Source organism: Hyperolius riggenbachi, chromosome 1 (genome assembly GCF_040937935.1).
Source record: "Hyperolius riggenbachi isolate aHypRig1 chromosome 1, aHypRig1.pri, whole genome shotgun sequence".
NCBI lineage: Eukaryota > Metazoa > Chordata > Amphibia > Anura > Hyperoliidae > Hyperolius > Hyperolius riggenbachi.
The window spans coordinates 137,624,749-137,637,591 of NC_090646.1; the positions used below are offsets into that span (position 1 = coordinate 137,624,749).

At 40.9% G+C, this 12,843-nt stretch overlaps 1 protein-coding gene across 3 annotated transcripts in view; it reads right to left on the bottom strand.

Annotated features, from left to right (window-relative positions):
• The window catches only part of SGCZ (sarcoglycan zeta), a 1,116,694-nt gene that overhangs the window by 700,811 nt on the left and 403,040 nt on the right, over positions 1 to 12,843 (bottom strand). For all 3 annotated transcript variants that reach the window (XM_068278612.1, XM_068278609.1, XM_068278611.1), the window contains one exon: positions 1,853 to 1,924. The gene's annotated coding sequence lies outside the window, so the exon portion shown is untranslated. The remainder of the gene's footprint in view (positions 1 to 1,852; positions 1,925 to 12,843) is intronic.

The following is a 12,843-nucleotide window of genomic DNA, read 5'->3' on the forward strand; positions in this document are numbered from 1 at the left end:
ATGCATACAGCATGTACAGTATATATATATCTCATACCAGGAATTAAACTATGAATTAATGTTTTGTCCGGTGACATGGAAGCCAAATGTCCTCATTAGACATTTACTCTTCTATTTGAAAAACAATGTGACGCACTGGAAAGTACCACAAACTCAATTTACTTGCTAAAATGTTTGTCTCGGAGTTAGAGAGCAGTTAATAACCTTCATCATTTATGCTGTACACTCCCCCTAACCTTCACTCATCTGCAAGTATATGTAAAAGTGGTGCCTGGTAAAAAGGGCACAAGCAAGAGAGTGCTGATATTATCCTCCAATGATCCAATACTGTTCTTGTGGAAGCTGCTTCAGAGCCACACAGGCTATGAACCTGTAAGGGGAGCAGCTTCTACAGAAAACTGGGCTGCAGCTGCTGTGTGTATGTTGGAGAAGGAGCAGCTGTGAGCCAGTGCAGCATTTGAGAGGCTGTAAAAATGCTCCCACTTTTTTGCCAAACTTGGGCACCCTGCACCAAAATTACACTCCACCGCACCCCCTAGTCGATATTTACATCTTGGGCTATAGCGGTACCCAAATTAACAGGCGCACCCTCCGTAACTGATCCGCTATACCACACGTGCTGTACAGAAAACATGAATATTTGTACTTGTAATCCTTCCTTTATTCATGGATTAAACATACACTTAAAATACACCCGATTCAGAATGCTAATAAGCATTTTATTTTTTTTCTGTGGTACTAAAAATGAGATGTATATATTGAGAAAGTTTACTACATAAACATTTCTAGATGTTAATTTTGCCAAAACTTGGAGTAGGCAAACTACCAAAATAAAATAAAAAGTTCACCCTTTAATTCACCTTTTCTATACAAAGTATGACTAAATCAAGACACATTTAAGATACAGTAAGTGTACAATATTAAACCACAAACACACACAAGGTAAACACAGATAAGAGGACAGCAGTAGAAACGGTATTGTGTATTGAGGACATTTTATAAATATATCATTATCTGCAAATGACAGGATACTTTAGACTTTGCTAAGGAGATAAAAACAGCAAGCGTTTCAAAATAAGAAGGGGAAAAAAATCACTTGTAAATCTTTTCTTGTGCAATTTTAAAATAGAGAAGATAATTACAGTGTTACAAAGATTACAGTGCTTACTCTAGAGGTAGTGATATAAAGTTAAGTTAAGACAATAGTTTGATTCCACAAGGTTATTGTACCCTCAGTAGTCAAGCAAAGTATAACAATGCAGATGATTAAGCATTCAAGAGTATTCTCTAATGCAATATCCAGCCTGGCACATAAATATAGCGAAAAAAAAGATGACAGTTTATCAAAGATGTTAAAATACAATCTAGAATGAAATAAATAAATAAATGGCATGTTTGTTTTTTGTGTGTAAGATCTGTTTTTTCATGATAACATTCCCATTAGATTGATTTATGCCAAAAAAATAAGCCTCTCTTAAGATAGAAGAAAATGTAATTCCGTAATGTATTGCCATACAAACAGGTGCAGCAAATGTAACTAAACAATAGAACAGGTAACCATATGGTTTGCATGAATAATTCCCAAAGAGTTTGTCAGGCGTATGAAAGAAATAGTGTTTTCTTTAGGTAATCCTGGAGAATATATCTTTTAACTTTTTCAACCGAAACAATACAATAATAAAAAAAAAAGTGTTCAGTGAAGATAATGCAATTCAAAACAGATCTAATCTTCTAAGATAAAATACTATGGAAACAAGAAAGTAAAGTTTCACTATTTGCATTTATTGTCTTTATTCTAACAACACCATGCATGGAAATTGTGATATCTGGTATTAAACAGATACGCTCCTACCTCAATACATTGGTGATAGCTCGGAACTCCTCCCAATGCACTTTGTCTTCAAGTTATGCTTCAGCCACCACCCTATAGTAAATAATAAAAGTAATAATGATGAGAGAGTCAGTATCAGCATGAATAATTCTTCAGCACATTTCATTTTATTATAAAATCAGTTACATTAACTTGATTTAAAAGTCTTTTTCTTAAAGCTAATGTAAATCAGAAAAAAACAGATAATTAAGGAGAGGGAAGGCTTTGGGTCTTATAGAGCCTTCCCATTCTTCTCATGATTCCCTCATTCCAGCAATGTCACCCCATTCGAATGCCCCACCACTTGAGGCTTCGGAAGTCTTCAGGAGCTTGAATACTCCCGAAGACAGGCGGCTCCATACTGTGCTTGCGTGAGCGTGCGAGTAAGCGCTCTAGAGCAGGCGCAGTATGGAGCCGACCATCTTCCAAAGACTTCCAAAGCCTCCTGTGGTGGCACAGAGCAGTATCTGACCTATCGGTCAAATACTGCTACTAGGGGTGACATTGTTGGAATGAGGGAACCAGCAGAGGAGTGATAATCCTCTATAGGACCCAGAGCCTTCCCTATCCATAGATAAAGTATCTGGTTGGTTTGTTTTTCCTGGTTTACATTTATTTTAACCCAAGAAGCCAACACGACAGAGCAGTAGCTTATTATAGAGTATACCACAAAACACACTTGTGAAATAATAAAGTTAATACTTATTACTCATCTATTGATTGCAATTTAGAATTGCCTCATAGCACTATTATGCAAAGATTTACTTATTTATCTAAAAGTTTATCTGGTGTGACCTTCAAGAAGCTTCATGTGCACTATATTCAATAAATACTCATACACATCTTAAAACACTTTTAAAAATATTTCTTAAGTTATCTTTTAACTTTGAAAAGTTGGCTTTTATAAACTTAAAACATTTTTAACCACTTTAACTCCCGCGGTACGAATTTCTCCGTCCCTTTTTTCCCCCCTAAAAAACCAGGGATGGAGAAATCCGTACCTTCCGCGCTACCGCCGCTGTCCGCGCTCCCGCCGCTCGTGCGCGCGCACCCGCCGCTCGTGCACGCCGCCGCCTGCTCGCACGGAGATCAATGAACGGGAAAATCCATTCCCGTTCGTTGATCTAAGCCCGCGCAATGATCGTGCTGCTTCTATTAGAAACAGCGCGATCATTGTGATCTACCCAGCCTCTTACTGCTTCCTGTAAGCGTCCGGAAGGACGCTTACAGGTCGCATGTAAACAAACACACTGTGGCCATTTTGTGGCCAAATAGTAAACTACACCCTAAAAGCATTTTACATAAACCAACATTACATTTACACAATAAATTAACTCATTACCTCCCACACTCCCCAATTTTTTTATTTTTTTTTTTGTAATTAAAAAAAAAAAATACAATAAAAAAAAACACATAAATAGTTACCTTAGGGACTGAACTTTTTAAATATTTATGTCAAGAGGGTATAACACTGTTACTTTATAAACTATGGGCTTGTAATTAGGGATGGATGCAAAACTGAAAAAATGCACCTTTATTTCCAAATAAAATATTGTCGCCAAACATTGTGATAGGGACATAATTTAAATGGTTTTATAACCGGGACAAATGGTTACATACATTTCATGGGTTTTAATTACAGTGGCATGCTTTATTTAAAAACTATAATGGCCGAAAACTGAAAAGTAATAATTTTTTCCCACATTTTTTCCTATTTTCCCATTAAAACACATTTAGAATAAAATAATTCTTGGCATAATGTCCCACCTAAAGAAAGCCTAATTGGTGGCGAAAAAAACAAGATATAGTTCATTTCATTGGGATAAGTAATAATAAAGTTATAGACGAATTAATGGAAGGAGCGCTGAAAGGTGAAAATTGCTCTGGTGTTCAAGGGGTAAAACCCCTCAGTGGTGAAGTGGTTAAAGGGGCAGCCATCTGCATAGATATCCCAAAACTTTTGTTAGAACAAACTCATGTTTTATAATTGTATCTCCATTCATTGGCATAGATGACAATGCTTAAACATTTCTATGTGCTCTCAATTTACTCATGGATCCCATAAAGTTACAATATTGCTATGAAACCATCTACACGATGGCTGGAGTAATGAATGACTACTGGGTAATCAACTGCATTTGGCATCAAACAGTAGATAGAGAAGAAAAGGGAATAAGAGGAGGACAAGGGAGAGAAAGAGAGAAGGAACTTGAAAAGCTGGAGAGGAGGAGGACAAAATAAGGGAAATTAAAGGATGGAATGGAAAGTGGAGCAAGGTGTGTAGGTGGGTGGTGGCAATGGAGTTGGAGGGTTGGCAGGTAATCCAACTGATCTCTCTCCCACTACACACCTTCCCTTTACATCTCTATTTTATTTCAATTCAGTTTTTTTGTATTTACATTCCTCTTTTTTTCCATGCACTTTTGTCAGGGCCCTGTTGATCTTGGTGGTGGTATGGGCGCTCTCAGGTTGTTAAGTCGAAGCAGAGCCGGCCTTAGAGTACGCAGGGCCTGGGGTGAGTGTCATATGCGGGGCCTAGAGGCTTAAGTGAAGGCCATGTACCATACCACCACAGTCACAGGCTTGTCCACCTCTAAAGCAGTATGCCTTATTATTGTTTGAAAACTTGTTAAAGGGGAACTGAAGTAAGAGGTATACGGAGGCTGCCATATTTATTTCCTTTTAATCAATACCAGTTGCCTGGCAGCCTTGCTGGTCTGTTTCTCTGCAGTAGTATCTGAATAACACCAGAAACAAGCATGCAGCTAGTCTTGTCAGATCTGACTTTAAAGTCTGAAACACCTGATCTGCTGAATGCTTGTTCAGGGGCTATGGCTAATAGTATTAGAGGCGGAGGATCAGCAGGGCTGACAGGCCACTGGTATTGCTCAAAAGGAAATAAACATGGCAGCCTCCATATACCTCTCTCTTCAGTTCCCCTTTAAAGACCCCTAAGCCAACCAATACATGAACAATTACAATAGGTAATGTAATCAAACTTTACCTATCCCTAGCTCCCCAGACAGCCTGTACCTATCCCTAGCTCCCCATGAAACCTAGCACCAATCCCCAGTCAGTCTAGAAGCTCCAGCCTGAGCCCCCTCTAGCTCCAGTCCATGCTTGACTGACCTAAATGCCCCTGGGGCTCTCAGGCTGAGGCTCTTGCACGTTACTTTAATTTGACATTTGGCAAGCTTCATGTCAGTGCAGAAATTGATTAGAAAAATGCAAACGGCATAGTACAGTAAAGCATGCTGAAGACAAAAACCTAAGCAATAAAAGGGGGGTTGGTACAAAATATAAGGTGTGTAAAACAAAATAGGAAAATCTGAGTATTTGTAAATAGCACACTGCTCAGAACACAAACAGCTAGACTTCTGTAGACCTTTCCTTCACCACCACCAAAATGAGCATGGTATGGCGGGCATGACCTCTTCATGTGCGGGGCCTGGGGCGATCGCCCCACTTGCCACCCCCAAAGGCCTCCTCTGAGTCGAAGTGACCACTGGTCTTCCCTAAATCACCATGCAAGATATGAGGAGCTTTCACCCCTAAGTTGGTAAAAAAACTGCTTTGTTGCCTAGTGGCCATCAGGTAAAAACCCCTAGGATCATCCCAACCAGTGTCAGGAAGAACGGGATGGAAAAATGGGAAACATGATGAACAAGAGTGAGGGACTGACAGGAATGGACCAGAAGGAGGTACTGGCAAGATGGTCAGGAGTGAGGGATAGAGCAGGGATTGACTGGAATGGAGCTCTAGTCAGTCCCTGCTGGGGGAAGGTAGGAAGGTAGGAATGCCAGGACAGACTGGAGGCAAGGAATGGCAGGAGGAGCTGTAATGTAGGAATGACAGGATGGACTGGAGGGTAGGAATAACAGGAGGGACTGGATGGTAAGAATGGTAAAAGAGACTGGCCGCGACTGACTGGCAACTGACAGGACTGATAGACAGACTGACTGGACTGAGACTGAAAGAACTGTAGCTGGTAGGAGAACTGGTGACTGACAAGAGTGCAACTCAATGACTGACTGGACTTAACCTCCTCAGCGGTATGGATGAATATATCCGTCCACCACCGCCGGAGGTCGCCGCTCAGGCCCTGCTGGGCCGATTTTTGTAAAATAAAAAGCAGCACACGCAGCCAGCACTTTGCCAGCCGCGTGTGCTGCCTGATCGCCGCCGTTCTGCGGCGATCTGCCATGAGCAGCGGCGAAAGAGGGTCCCCCCAGCCGCTCGAGCCCTGCGCAGCCGGAACAAAAGTTCCGGCCAGCGCTAAGGGCTGAATCGGAGGCGGCTGACGTCAGGACGTCGGCTGACGTCCATGACGTCACTCCGCTCGTCGCTATGGCGACGATGTAAGCAAAACAAGGAAGGCTGCTCATTGCGGCCTTCCTTGTTTATTCTGGTCGCCGGAGGCGATCAGGATGACGCTTCCAGAGCGCCCTCTAGTGGGCTTTTATGCAGCCAACTTTCAGTTGGCTGCATGAAACAGTTTTTTTTTAATTTAAAAAAAACCCTCCCGCAGCCGCCCTGGCGATCTTAATAGAACGCGAGGGAGGTTAAATTGACTGACGGAATGCTGTCTCAACACATGGCAGCTGTAGAGGCAAAACAGCACTGAATGCTGTTTGGCCAGGGTTTTAATAGTGCTGGTCTTTGCACCAATACCATAGTGCTGCCTCCCATTATATGCCATGAGCCACTGGTGTGTGCCCCAGGAGCGAGCCTGACATCACTTAAGGACAGCATCCACACCATTCTAGCTGAGTCATGGAGAATGCCACAGCAGTAAAGAGAGCGTGTGACAACGTCTCATTTTCTTTTCTTCCAACATCTCACCTCTCCTCCCTACCCTTCTTTCTTTAAACCATATTTTCAAATATCATTATAATTAGGTGTGTGTCTATAATTGCTACATAATATGTTGTTGTTTTTCTCTTTTAAGTTACAGGTCTGGCATTCCAATTTAATAGAATTGCTTTTTTGTGGGAAAAAAAAAATCTACCCTTCTGAAGAACAGAGGAGGTAAGAGGTATCCAGGTATATATATAAAATTGAGTTAAAACAACACAAATTGAATGAAAAGGAGGTGGCTTTTAGATGGGTTTTAGAGGGCACAGGCATATAAGAGACAAAGGGCTTGATTCACAAAGCCGTGCTAACTGTTTAGCACGGGGGTGCTAAACAGTTAGCACGTGAAGTGCCGTTTGCGGACTTTTGCGCGCGCAAAAGTCTGCGAACGGCACTTCACGTGCTAACTGTTTAGCACACACGTGCTAAACAGTTTGCACGGCTTTGTGAATCAAGCCCAATATCTACTCAGCTATTAATGTAATACATAGTTGTAATTCTAAAAAACATGAGGCCATTCTGGCCACAATAGATGCAGAAAAGGCCTTTGATAGGCTATCTAGGCATTTTGTGCTCGATAATTTACCTAAGATAAGCCTGGGGCCCTCTTTTAGTGGGAGAATAGCTAAATTGTTTACAAATCAATCAGCCAGGGTAAAAGTAAACGGGTATCTAACCGATGAGTTTAAATTATCCAATGGGGTTCCACAGGGTTGTCCTTTGTCCCCGGTGCTCTTCAATCTGAGTCTGGAGCCACTCAGAGCAAATCAATCTGATCCCCGGATAAAAGGTATCAATGCAGCAGGGGTGGAAACAAAGATAATTGCTTATGCAGATGATATTCTTCTGATTTTAAAGAATCCCGAAAAATCACTCAAAGAATGTCTTAGATGGATTTCATTATATAGTACCGTTTCATACTATAAACTGAATGAACAGAAATCTGTTATTTTGGGCTTAGGCTGTTCCACCCAGAAAAGGGAAGCCATCCAAAGCTACTCGAACTTTATCTGGGAAAAAGCTGCAATTAAATACTTAGGGGTGAATCTATGTTCGCAGTTGGATGACCTTTAAAAACATAATCTTAAAAATATTATGACCGACAGTAATAAGATGCTCCAGTCTTGGGACCATTCAATATTCGATGTATTGGGCAGAATAGCCATTATTAAAATGATCGCGCTTCCGAAATCATTTTTGTTGCAGTGTTTGCCCCTGACCCTTCTCAGGAGTTGGTTTGCCGACTGGGATAGTTTGTTCCAGAAATGTATCTGGTCAAGAAGTAAACGCAGAATAGCATTTTCTACTATCTCCAGAGGTAGAAAATTTGGAGGTATGGCAGCACCAGATATCTACAGATATTACACAAGCATCCATTTAATGCACATCCTAGAGTGGAGAATTAAAGACAACAGTAGGATCTGGGTTAGATTGGAAAATGAATGGTTAAATAGAGACTGGCTGTTTTCATGGATTCCAGAGAAGGTTCGGTACTCTACTACCCTTTCCTCCCCATCCTTTGATCACACTGACATTGATAAGTTGGGCAAAGACAATGGGGAACTGGGTAAATAGTGAGGGAGTTTCCCAGTTAAGATCTATTGCTTTTGATGCAAATTTTGGGCCAGCGACGGATCAGTCTTGGTTTCGCACTAATGTGGATCAAGATCTGATAAAAAAAAATAAAAAAAAGAGAAAAGGAGGTGGCTTATCTCAATAATAACAACGTCATACAAAATTGAAATTTATTATGCACCGGAAAATGGTTTTGTGAATCTGAATCCACTTCCACGGGCGAATTTGTAGTGCCTATAATGATTCGATACAAGAAGCTCAGTGCTTAAGCACCAAATGAACATGTACACATATTGTATATAAAATATTCACATTGTAATATACCATTCTTATAAAAATACACAAGAAAACATACAACATCTGTTCAGATCTGCACATATAATATCAATACATTACTATTTGCTTATTTTCCATCATAATGCCTCTGCATTAAATATTTATTTATATATGTGCAGAAAAGAACATTGCTAAAGATGATAAATGATGCACTGTTGAATACTTCCAGTATACCCTGCAACTGTAAATTTAGATGGCATGCCTAGTCTAAGAATGCAACTTTTTTTTCTTTCATTTACCTATTTATTTTCACACAAGAATGTGCCTAAGTTTTTATGCATCCACTATAACTCTATAAACTACAGATTTTTGGTTGTTAGGGTAACCTCTACATGTCATACTTCTATGCACATACAGTATCTTATGCAATAATCATCTTGTAGCCTTAATCTTCTTCTTGTTATTTAGTATTTATATAGCACTGGTATCTTCCGCAGTGCTGTATAGATTATATTGTTTTGTCACTTAGCTATCCCTCAGAGGGGCTCACAATCTAATCTCTACCATAGTCATATGTCTATGTATGTATTGTGTAGTGTATGTATCATAGTCTAGGGCCAACTTTTAGGGGGCAGCCAATTAACTTATCTGTATGTTTTTGGGATGTGGGAAGAGACTGGAGAGCTCGGAAAAAAACCCATGCAGAAACAGGGAGAACGTACAAACGTGCATATTATAATGCAATAATCATTTGATCCTTTAGAGTGAACCACAAAATTATGCATAATTTATCTATAGAAATGTTCTTTTCTGCAAATACAGAAATAAATATTCAGTGCAGGGGCCTTATGAAAGAAATAAGCTCACAGTATTGTATTATACAATACAATATTATAGATATTATATTTTTATAAGAATGTCATATCGCCTGAAGGTAGTGCACCCAAATCAAACTGGGTTTGTGATGGGGAGGCAAATTACTGAAAATATTAGGAGGATGGTGGGGTTGGTGTAAGTTATGGGCCACAGTTGGGGGTATTCTCTGTTCCTTTCTTTGGATGCAGAGAAGGCCTTCAACCATGCTGATTGGTGCTATCTGTGCCTAGTTATGCAAAAGTTTGGAATAAGGGGAGAGATACTAAATGGTGTCCAAGGGCTCTACAATAGTCCTGCAGCTACTGTATGCAATATGGGGTTGTCCTCAGGTACCTTTCCTATCAAAGCCGGGACTAGACATGGGTGTCCTCCCCCCCCCCCCCCCCCTTGTTATTTGTTCTCTGCATCAAGCCCCTGGCCCTTTTGATTGGAGGTTCTCAAAATACCCAGCTATATGCTGCAAACCATACCCCTATATTCACCAAACACCATGCCCTTTTGGGTAAATTAAATGGTTATAACATCTCACTGACAGGTGGAATCAATGCCCTGAAATTGACAGCCTTGTCTAAAATTGTATATCTCTTCTGTGCACTTCCCATTAGAATTTCTAGGGTTTATTTGAAGAAGCTGCAATCTCACTTTACTATTGTTTTTTGGTGGTTTTTTTTTGGGGGGGGGGGGGGGGGGCTCCAAGGATTAGCTACCAATGTCTGGCCAGGGATAAAACAAGAAGGGGGTTGGGGATCCCAAATAACTCCAATATTTTTATGCTGCCTGTCTAGCCCATTAGTCCAATGGTCCGCCAGCCGGGGCAAGACAAGATAGGCTGACCTTGAAGCCGCACTATTATTCCCTTTCCATATTACTTTTCTACTCTGGACAAGAAGACCTCTGTTTCCTTGGTCCCAAACTTTATCTACAATTACAGAATCGCTGTTCATGTGGAGGACACAATTGAAAAGCCTAGGTCTGCTTAAGCTGCGTTTGATGAGAGAGCCTCTCCTTATGAACAGGTATTTCCTCCCTGGATGTGATCAGGTTCCATGGAGAAATTGGCGGAGTAGTCTACAGGGGAGGTAAGTATGACCTGTGTATGGTTATTTTGTATGGTTATTTTGATTTTTGATTTTCAGTTCAGGTTCTCTTTAAGAAGTCAGCGCAGATCAAAGAGGAATAAATGCAGTCAATAAAACTTCACCACGGTGATATTCCAACCTCACATGGTCTCGTGGACAACCATCACCAGAAAAGAGTAAGAGGGGCTTACCAGCAGCCAACAACCCACATTATAAGATTGTATGTCTCGCATTCAGTGGTAATCCTAACAAACCTCAAGCAGATATGGATCCAAACTTCCACCACTCCCTCATTCTGAAATATGGTATGGTATCCTCGAAGGCCAATATATAAACACAACAAAAAACAGCAACTCTAAGTGTAAACCGTTTATTGTAAGAACAATCGGTATAGACCGTAAAAACCAAGATAAAAACAAATACTTACATATGGGGCCCAGGAACTGGGAACCCCTAATAAAAACTTGCGTGTGTAAGCTGGTCCACAGCCAATAAGACATTAAACGTGCCACCTGTCTACTGGTTTCGCAATCTAGCTTCATCAGGAGGAAATCACATCAGGGAATAATGTCTTATTGGCTGTGGACCAGCTTATACATATGTATCGGAGTGAGGGAGTGGTGGAAGTTTGAATCCATATCTGCTTGAGGTTTCTTAGGATTACCACTGAATGTGAGACATACAACCTTATAATGTGGGTTGTTGGTAGCTGGTAAGCCCTTCTTACTCTTTTCTGGTGATGGTTGGCCACAAGACCATGTGAGGTTCTAATATCACTGTGGTCAAGTTTTATTGACTGTATTTATTCCTCTTTGATCTGCGCTGACTTCTTAATAATATATGATACATAGTGTTAAAATAATCCTATGGATGTGGGTTATTATATTGTATGATTCCTTATAATGTTTCTAAAAAAATACCTTTCTGTACAATGAACACTTCTAAAACGTTTGGCAATTAACTACTGAACGACACCTCACACCAAATGGCGTTAACCCCGCGGCAGCCCCAGGACCGCCTAACACTGATGGGCGTGCAGTCCTGGGGGCGTGTTTTGCTGGGAATCACACATTGCATGCGCATCTCCACTTGTATGACAGAGCTCTGCTCTGTCATCAGTCTTCCAGCGGTGATCGCCTCTAGGGACTGTTAGACAGCACCGTACAGTACTGCAATCTATGGCATTGCTGTACTGGGGACAGCTGTGTGACATGTGTGACATGGCTGTCCCCTCTGGAGGCAGAGAAGTGATCTGCTGTCATACGCCGATGCCTATGACAGCCAATTTTGCTGATTGGCTGGCGGGGGGAGGGGGGTCGGGTATTGAAAAAAAAATAGGCATTTTTATTAATAAAGAAAACACAAAATAATATTTAAATAAAAATAAATAAACATCCCAGCAGGGATCACAGCCCAGCAACAGAAAGCTCTGTTGGTGGGCAGACAAGGGAGGGGGGGGGGGGAATCACTTGTGTGCTGAGTTGTACGGCCCTGTAGCGAGACCTTAAAGCTGCAGTGGCCTTAACTGTAAAAAATAGCCTGGTCACTATGGGGGTGTAAGCCCAGGGTCCTCAAGTAGTTAATATGTTTGTTTTTGTTTTTTTAGATTAATAAGGAAATATATGTCTATAACTGTTAAAATCCTTACTATGTCTGGGTCCCTCACTTTTTTTCTTAGTATGGCTTAAGCCTATCTCACATTAATTAAACAGAATATTAAGAAACCATCCAAAATCCCAGCAAGCATTTAGTAGCAGTGTGGATGGAAGTCAACTTAGACTGTTCCACCTTCAGCTAGGGACCATAAAAACCCATATAGAATTGCTGCACGGTGAAATAAAGGTAAAAATAGACAAATTTTGTTTTGATTGCATTTAAAGCAGTATTGTCACCATAAAAATAAAATTTCAACAGCAACTGGTCTGAGTGTATTAAGTGATTAAGATGCTAATCCTGCATTCAAAACTTGCAAAACGTTTTCTGCTGTTATGGTTTGTAGTTATCACATACTTTAGGAGCACTGGCCCTAGTGCCAAACAGTGCCAAAGAGTTCTTTGTATCCATAATATATCCCTCCTCTTCCATTTATTTCCCTGCCTAGCTGCTTATCAGAAAAACCCTCTGATTACTTGTGTTTACAAGCAAGGCTGAGGTGACTCAGCGATTGGTGGATAAGACAGTGCAGTTCCTAGTATACACCTCAGTGGGAGTGTCTGAAGACTCTGGGAGGAGGGCAGCTAATGAATACACAATGAGCAAGAGAAGGGAGGGGGAAACAAGAGTCAGGGAGGATATGATGTCAGCATTAGCTTG